A 9,952-nucleotide genomic window follows, 5' to 3' on the forward strand; every position below is an offset into this window, starting at 1 on the left:
CCAAGCTATATTTAAACAAGTTATTAGATCCTTGAACTTTTTTAAAATATTAAAAAGTTATGCAAATCCAGTGGCATCTGAGTAGCCTAGATCTCTTGTATTGTCTAGCACTTAGCTGTCTATTCATACATAAAACTGGCAATAAAGTAGAAAACCCTCCTGTTAGATAGACAAATAGAATATGAGACTAGGCACCATTTCTTGATGAATTTCAAGTCTTATTTTATAAATATTTGGCTGTTTATATAGAGAAAAAAACTTTTGAGATTTTTTAAAAGAATTATGCCCCCAAGTGTAAATTTGTAGAAAAGATTTGCTTTAGTTAAATGTACATTGTTTGTGAGGCTATTTATATCATTCCAGTTTCTGTGATCTGTTTTTGTTAAAACTGGATATCCTAATTTGCACATGTGGAAGGTAACCAGTTTAAATCAAGTGAGGTAACCATGGATTCAGATATGAGAGTTTCATATAAAAAAACAGTAATCAAAATTCTCTCCCTTTGGTGTTCCTCTGTCATTTCATGCTTTTTATTCTTTATTGATACATTAAATGTATGATTAATGTCAGGGATCTATACTGTTTCAGCTCCACCCATCAAATCAATTCTTATTAATGCAAAAATCTCTGTTGTATTAATTGTTTTCCATTGATTTGAACCATGGTTGCCTTGGTAATTATTTTTCTGTGTTCAAAAGTATTTATTGATATTGCGTAAATATGAAATGTACGAGAACCATGTGCAATGATACTGAAGATTTTATATTTGACAAAAATATGCATTATTATTATTTTGTTTTCATCACCATGACAACGGTTGTGTTGATGCTAAATTGTTTGTTTGCCATTGGTTAAGACCACATTAAATTAGTTCTACAATTGATAAGCATTGTATTCATACAAATTATATATCAAATGTGCTCATTATTTTTGTAAATTTTGCAACAAGTTACAAAGTACAAAGTTGAGTATATAAACCAATTTGTAAAATTCATTGAATTTTAAGAATTTATTTGTATTGGTCAATACAATATAGGCCAAATTATATACTTCATGTTCATTATTAAATGACACAAATGTGATTTTGTACTTTTTCTTATTATGCCTCATACATCATCAGGAATATCGTCTGCAGAACTTGAAATAAATTATAGTTTGAACAATTGAGTTTAGCTAGAATATAGGGAGGAGTGATTAAACCCATGGAATTATTGTCACATTTTCAGAGCTTCATGAAATTTGGTATAAAGCTGTATTTGAGAATGGAAATGGGGAATGTGTTAAAGAGACAACCCTACCTAAGAGCAGAAAACAGCTCGTGCCACTTATGGGTCTTCAACACAGCCAGAAAATCCTGCACCTGAAGGAGGGTTTATCTTGCCCCTAGACACGAATGTACTAGTTCAGTGAAATGGACGTCAGATCAAACTCTGAAACATATCAATGAACTAAAATTTAAAAAAACATACATGACTTACAAATACTGGATTTAGTTTAAACATATTTTATTTGCTCAAAGCGAAAAAGGATCAGACACAAGTAAAACATACTTATAAAGTCTTCTCCACAATACAATATATATAACAATACAAATTGAACGTGAGCATACATCATATAATATAAACAACATAAATATAACTTATCTATACTGAAAAAAGTAGAGGGAATGAGGAAAGAACGACAGAGATTAGGTTGATGATGATAATGATGATGATGTGTGTTTTACCTATGTTGATACTATACTACGAGGAATCGTTTTGATCTCTTTATAAAATTGAATACTTGTTTAACAATTTGCACATTTTGATCATAGGAAAGAGTGTCTCTTCCAAAAACCAGTAGTGTTTAGTCCAAATCGCAGCCCTTCGGGAAGCCAGCTGAGACCATTAAACAGAATAGCCCTTTCATTTAGATAGAAAGGACAATCAAAGAAAAAATGGTGCATGTCCTCAATATCTAAACCATTGGATCAGATATAATGTTAGCTCTAAACAAGTCACAATTCAAGAACGATGCCGAACATCTAAATTGGGTTAATATTATGTTCAATTTTCTTGGACCATATAAATAATGTTTTAAGTTAGATTGATTCTCATTTCGAATGTCGTAGTTTTTTAGTTCTACTTTGAATTTTGATAACGAGTCTACATTTCGAACTGCTATGTTCAAAATACTTGAGGCATCTGACTTGGGACAGGTGCAAAAATTGGGTATGGTTAAACATATTAAGTGAGATATCAACCCTCTCCCTATACCTCTAGGCAATGTAGAATAAACAAACACACAGCAGTATGCACAGTAAAATTCAGTTTTGAAGATGTCCGATGTTAAAACACTAAGCAAAATGATAATGATTCATAAATTAACAAAGGACTATCAGCTGTTACTGACATGCCAGCTCCAGATATCAATTTAATAGACTGAAAGATTGTCTTACTCATATGAAAATCAAGCACTATACCTCCCATTAGGTATATATTTGTGAAGAACATAAGCTGTATCATGTTAACAACTGGTTTTAGAATAAATCTGTTTTATTTCCCTTGCAAAAACCCTATGAGTGATTCAATATTAATTCCAAAATACTTTGAACTTAGTTGGGATAGAAACAGGAGAAATGGACATGTACATCATGGTCCAACAGCACTCTTTGTCATAAGGCTGTGTTCACTTTGAGCTTAACTCTGGCAGTGGCGTAGCTTGCATGTATGCTCAGATGCTCAAGCATCCACATCATTTTCATCAACAACAAAAAAAAAAAAGATTAAAAAAAATTGTGTTTGTAGGAGTTAAACTCGTATCTATCCAAATGTAACAAGAATGGAAATATGAGGATAACGTCCAATCATTTCTAAAGCAGTATGCGCGGTCTTTTATGTATGATCAATTAGTTTATGTTAACAAGATGTATCAATCGCAGAAAAGTGTTCAGACAGAGGATGATGACAGGCAGACCCGCGGAGATGTCTCATCTGAAATTGGGCCAAGCGGAGAGATAGCTTCTACATCTGACGTAGCAACGTTACTTACAACTAAACTACCATTTATATCCTGATATCGTTTCCTCTGACATGAAAGACGACGTAATAAAAACGCGAATTTGTAATAGAGTGTGTTCATTCATGGGCTTATATATATACCCCGCGTTTCCATCTAGATACAAATAATAATTTTTCAATAAAAGAAGAGCCAATGCTCCCCATATTGCATTTTTTTTTATCTATCCAAGAAGCAAGGCCAATAACTAAAAATAATATCTAAAGAGAAATAAAAGCTTCAGAGCAAATGCAATGGAATTTCCATTATAATTTTTATTTCAAAGGGGCATAACCGGTTAAAAATATTTGATCAGGACTTATTTTTGATAGTGTCAAAGACATTGCTGATGATTTAAGTATCATAAAAATCTGGCAAGAATTATACACATGCGAGTGCCAACAAGACCGAACAGACGGAGGGACGGACGCCCGATATTTCCATGTCCCCTGCAACGCGTTAAGCGAAAGATTAATCACTATGTTCCGAAGTTCTGGCATATACAGATGTGCCGAGATGTCAAATATAAGATTTGGTGCATGGAAACTTTTACATCAAATATTTATCATGTTTATGAATTGAATGATGGTAGTTTTGAGAAAACAATAAAATTATGTTGGAAATATATGAATGGGTGGGTATTTTGAAATTACATAAAAAATCTAACAAGTGTCGGATTCTGGGGGAGTACACGTGCAAATAGGAAATGTCCGAAAATAATATATAATTTTCTGCATAAAAAGATCTCAAAATTTTTTTCGCATCGCTACGCTCGGCAACCGTTTGGCATCCACATCATTTCAACCCTGGCTACGCCACTGTCTGGGAATATATGCAAAAGTAACAGGCATGAAAATCGATGTTACAAACTCAATACTATACAAAACTCTTGACTAAATGGAAATGTTCCAAACTCAATACTACTAGTATACAAAACTCTTTGACTAAATGGAAATGTTACACACTCAATACTATACAAAACTCTTTGACTAAATGGAAATGTTACAAACTCAATACTACTAGTATACAAAACTCTTTTGACTAAATGGAAATGTTACAAACTCAATACTACTAGTATACAAAACTCTTTGACTAAATGGAAATGTTACAAACTCAATACTATACAAAACTCTTTGACTAAATGGAAATGTTACAAACTCAATACTATACAAAACTCTGACTAAATGGAAATGTTACAAACTCAATACTACTAGTATACAAAACTCTTTGACTAAATGGAAATGTTACAAACTCAATACTATACAAAACTCTTGACTAAATGGAAATGTTACAAACTCAATACTATACAAAACTCTTTGACTAAATGGAAATGTTACAAACTCAATACTATACAAAACTCTTTGACTAAATGGAAATGTTACAAACTCAATACTATACAAAACTCTTTGACTAAATGGAAATGTTACAAACTCAATACTATACAAAACTCTTTGACTAAATGGAAATGTTACAAACTCAATACTATACAAAACTCTTTGACTAAATGGAAATGTTCCAAACTCAATACTTAACAAAACTCTTTGACTAAATGAAATGTTCCAAACTCAATACTTAACAAAACTCTTTGACTAAATGGAAATTTAAGATAGAGTAACAGAGTAGAGAGTTGTCTCATTGGCACTCGTACCACATCTTCTTATATCTATGAACATCAATACAAAACTAACTGTTTGACTAAGGCTGTGTTTACTTTGTGCTTAACTTAATGGAAATATAAGCAAGAATAACTGTCTTGAACTTTAAATGTACCAAACTAACTTTATTACTAAGGCTGTGTTCCCATTGATCTTAACTGAATGGAAATATGAGCAAGATTAACTGTCTTGTACGTCAATGTACCAAACTAACTTTATGTCTAAGGCTGTGTTCACATTGACCTTAACTCAATGGAAATATGAGCAAGATTAACTGTCTTGTACGTCAATGTACCAAACTAACTGTTTGACTAAGACTGTGTTCACATTGATCATAACTCAATGGAAATATGAGCAAGATTAACTGTCTTGTACGTCAATGTACCAAACTAACTTTATGTCTAAGGCTGTTATCACATTGACCTTAACTCAATGGAAATAAGAGCAAGAGTAAGTGTCTTGTACGTCAATGTACCAAACTAACTCTATGTCTAAGGCTGTGTTCACATTGACCTTAACTCAATGGAAATAAGAGCAAGAGTAAGTGTCTTGTACGTCAATGTACCAAACTAACTTTATGTCTAAGGCTGTGTTCACATTGACCTTAACTCAATGGAAATATGAGCAAGAGTAAGTGTCTTGTACGTCAATGTACCAAACTAACTTTATGTCTAAGGCTGTGTTCCTATTGACCTTAACTCAATGGAAATATGAGCAAGATTAACTGTCTTGTACGTCAATGTACCAAACTAACTTTATGTCTAAGGCTGTGTTCCCATTGACCTTAACTCAATGGAAATATGAGCAAGAGTAACTGTCTTGTACGTCAATGTACCAAACTAACTGTTTGACTAAGACTGTGTTCACATTGACCTTAACTCAATGGAAATATGAGCAAGAGTAACTGTCTTGTGCGTCAATGTACCAAACTAACTTTATGTCTAAGGCTGTGTTCCCATTGACCTTAACTCAATGGAAATATGAGCAAGAGTAACTGTCTTGTGCGTCAATGTACCAAACTAACTTTATGTCTAAGGCTGTGTTCCCATTGACCTTAACTCAATGGAAATATGAGCAAGAGTAACTGTCTTGTACGTCAATGTACCAAACTAACTGTTTGACTAAGACTGTGTTCACATTGACCTTAACTCAATGGAAATATGAGCAAGAGTAACTGTCTTGTACGTCAATGTACCAAACTAACTTTATGTCTAAGGCTGTGTTCACATTGACCTTAACTCAATGGAAATATGAGCAAGAGTAAGTGTCTTGTACATCAATGTACCAAACTAACTTTATGTCTAAGGCTGTGTTCCCATTGACCTTAACTCAATGGAAATATGAGCATGAGTAACTGTCTTGTACGTCAATGTACCAAACTAACTTTATGTCTAAGGCTGTGTTCACATTGACCTTAACTCAATGGAAATATGAGCAAGAGTAACTGTCTTGTGCGTCAATGTACCAAACTAACTTTATGTCTAAGGCTGTGTTCACATTGACCTTAACTCAATGGAAATATGAGCATGAGTAACTGTCTTGTACGTCAATGTACCAAACTAACTTTATGTCTAAGGCTGTGTTCCCATTGACCTTAACTCAATGGAAATATGAGCAAGAGTAACTGTCTTGTGCGTCAATGTACCAAACTAACTTTATGTCTAAGGCTGTGTTCCCATTGACCTTAACTCAATGGAAATATGAGCAAGAGTAACTGTCTTGTACGTCAATGTACCAAACTAACTGTTTGACTAAGACTGTGTTCACATTGACCTTAACTCAATGGAACTATGAGCAAGAGTAACTGTCTTGTACATCAATGTACCAAATTAACTTTATGTCTAAGGCTGTGTTCACATTGACCTTAACTCAATGGAAATATGAGCAAGAGTAACTGTCTTGTACGTCAATGTACCAAACTAACTGTTTGACTAAGGCTGTGTTCACATTGATCTTAACTGAATGGAAATATGAGCAAGAGTAACTGTCTTGTACGTCAATGTACCAAACTAACTGTTTGACTAAGACTGTGTTCACATTGACCTTAACTCAATGGAAATATGAGCATGAGTAACTGTCTTGTACGTCAATGTACCAAACTAACTGTTTGACTAAGGCTGTGTTCACATTGACCTTAACTCAATGGAAATATGAGCAAGAGTAACTGTCTTGTATGTCTATGTACCAAACTAACTTTATGTCTAAGGCTGTGTTCACATTGACCTTAACTCAATGGAACTATGAGCAAGAGTAAATGTCCTGTGCGTCAATGTACCAAACTAACTTTATGTCTAAGGCTGTGTTCACATTGAACTTAACTCAATGGAACTATGAGCAAGAGTAACTGTCTTGTACGTCAATGTACCAAACTTACTTTATGTCTAAGGCTGTGTTCACATTGACCTTAACTCAATGGAAATATGAGCAAGATTAACTGTCTTGTACGTCAATGTACCAAACTAACTTTATGTCTAAGGCTGTGTTCACATTGACCTTAACTCAATGGAAATATGAGCAAGAGTAAGTGTCTTGTACGTCAATGTACCAAACTAACTGTTTGACTAAGGCTGTGTTCACATTGACCTTAACTCAATGGAAATATGAGCAAGATTAACTGTCTTGTACGTCAATGTATCAAACTAACTGTTTGACTAAGACTGTGTTCACATTGACCTTAACTCAATGGAACTATGAGCAAGAGTAAGTGTCTTGTACGTCAATGTACCAAACTAACTTTATGTCTAAGGCTGTGTTCACATTGACCTTAACTCAATGGAAATATGAGCAAGAGTAAGTGTCTTGTACGTCAATGTACCAAACTAACTTTATGTCTAAGGCTGTGTTCCTATTGACCTTAATTCAATGGAAATATGAGCAAGAGTAACTGTCTTGTACGTCAATGTACCAAACTAACTTTATGTCTAAGGCTGTGTTCACATTGACCTTAACTCAATGGAAATATGAGCAAGAGTAAGTGTCTTGTACATCAATGTACCAAACTAACTTTATGTCTAAGGCTGTGTTCCCATTGACCTTAACTCAATGGAAATATGAGCATGAGTAACTGTCTTGTACGTCAATGTACCAAACTAACTTTATGTCTAAGGCTGTTTTCACATTGACCTTAACTCAATGGAAATATGAGCAAGAGTAACTGTCTTGTGCGTCAATGTACCAAACTAACTTTATGTCTAAGGCTGTGTTCCCATTGACCTTAACTCAATGGAAATATGAGCAAGAGTAACTGTCTTGTGCGTCAATGTACCAAACTAACTTTATGTCTAAGGCTGTGTTCCCATTGACCTTAACTCAATGGAAATATGAGCATGAGTAACTGTCTTGTACGTCAATGTACCAAACTAACTTTATGTCTAAGGCTGTGTTCACATTGACCTTAACTCAATGGAAATATGAGCAAGAGTAAGTGTCTTGTACATCAATGTACCAAACTAACTTTATGTCTAAGGCTGTGTTCACATTGACCTTAACTCAATGGAAATATGAGCAAGAGTAAGTGTCTTGTACATCAATGTACCAAACTAACTTTATGTCTAAGGCTGTGTTCCCATTGACCTTAACTCAATGGAAATATGAGCATGAGTAACTGTCTTGTACGTCAATGTACCAAACTAACTTTATGTCTAAGGCTGTGTTCACATTGACCTTAACTCAATGGAAATATGAGCAAGAGTAACTGTCTTGTGCGTCAATGTACCAAACTAACTTTATGTCTAAGGCTGTGTTCCCATTGACCTTAACTCAATGGAAATATGAGCAAGAGTAACTGTCTTGTGCGTCAATGTACCAAACTAACTTTATGTCTAAGGCTGTGTTCCCATTGACCTTAACTCAATGGAAATATGAGCAAGAGTAACTGTCTTGTACGTCAATGTACCAAACTAACTGTTTGACTAAGACTGTGTTCACATTGACCTTAACTCAATGGAACTATGAGCAAGAGTAACTGTCTTGTACATCAATGTACCAAATTAACTTTATGTCTAAGGCTGTGTTCACATTGACCTTAACTCAATGGAAATATGAGCAAGAGTAACTGTCTTGTACGTCAATGTACCAAACTAACTGTTTGACTAAGACTGTGTTCACATTGACCTTAACTCAATGGAACTATGAGCAAGAGTAACTGTCTTGTACATCAATGTACCAAATTAACTTTATGTCTAAGGCTGTGTTCACATTGACCTTAACTCAATGGAAATATGAGCAAGAGTAACTGTCTTGTACGTCAATGTACCAAACTAACTGTTTGACTAAGACTGTGTTCACATTGACCTTAACTCAATGGAAATATGAGCAAGATTAACTGTCTTGTACGTCAATGTACCAAACTAACTTTATGTCTAAGGCTGTGTTCACATTGAACTTAACTCAATGGAACTATGAGCAAGAGTAACTGTCTTGTACGTCAATGTACCAAACTTACTTTATGTCTAAGGCTGTGTTCACATTGACCTTAACTCAATGGAAATATGAGCAAGATTAACTGTCTTGTACGTCAATGTACCAAACTAACTTTATGTCTAAGACTGTATTCACATTGACCTTAACTCAATGGAAATATGAGCAAGAGTAACTGTCTTGTACGTCAATGTACCAAACTAACTTTATGTCTAAGGCTGTGTTCACATTGACCTTAACTCAATGGAAATATGAGCAAGAGTAACTGTCTTGTACGTCAATGTACCAAACTAACTTTATGTCTAAGGCTGTGTTCACATTGACCTTAACTCAATGGAACTATGAGCAAGAGTAACTGTCTTGTACATCAATGTACCAAACTAACTTTATGTCTAAGACTGTGTTCACATTGACCTTAACTCAATGGAAATATGAGCAAGAGTAAGTGTCTTGTACGTCAATGTACCAAACTAACTTTATGTCTAAGGCTGTTTTCCCATTGACCTTAACTCAATGGAAATAAGAGCAAGAGTAACAGGCATGCATGTACATCAATGTAACAAAACTTACGCCTTGACTAAAGCTGTGTTCACTTTGAGCTCAACTTGATGGAGATATTTTCAAGACTAACGGGCATGTACATCATAGAAACGAAACTAACCTTATGACTATGATGTGTTCACACTCACTAACTCAATGGAAATATAAGAAAGAGTAACAGGCATGTACAAAAACTAACTCTGTGACTAAGGCTGTGTCCAAACTGACCTTAATTAAATGGAAATATGAGCTAGAGTAGCAGGCATGTGTATGTTTACTTGTTTTTTTTTTGTTAATAAGTC

Source organism: Mytilus edulis, chromosome 8 (assembly GCF_963676685.1).
Source record: "Mytilus edulis chromosome 8, xbMytEdul2.2, whole genome shotgun sequence".
Taxonomy (NCBI): Eukaryota; Metazoa; Mollusca; class Bivalvia; order Mytilida; family Mytilidae; genus Mytilus; species Mytilus edulis.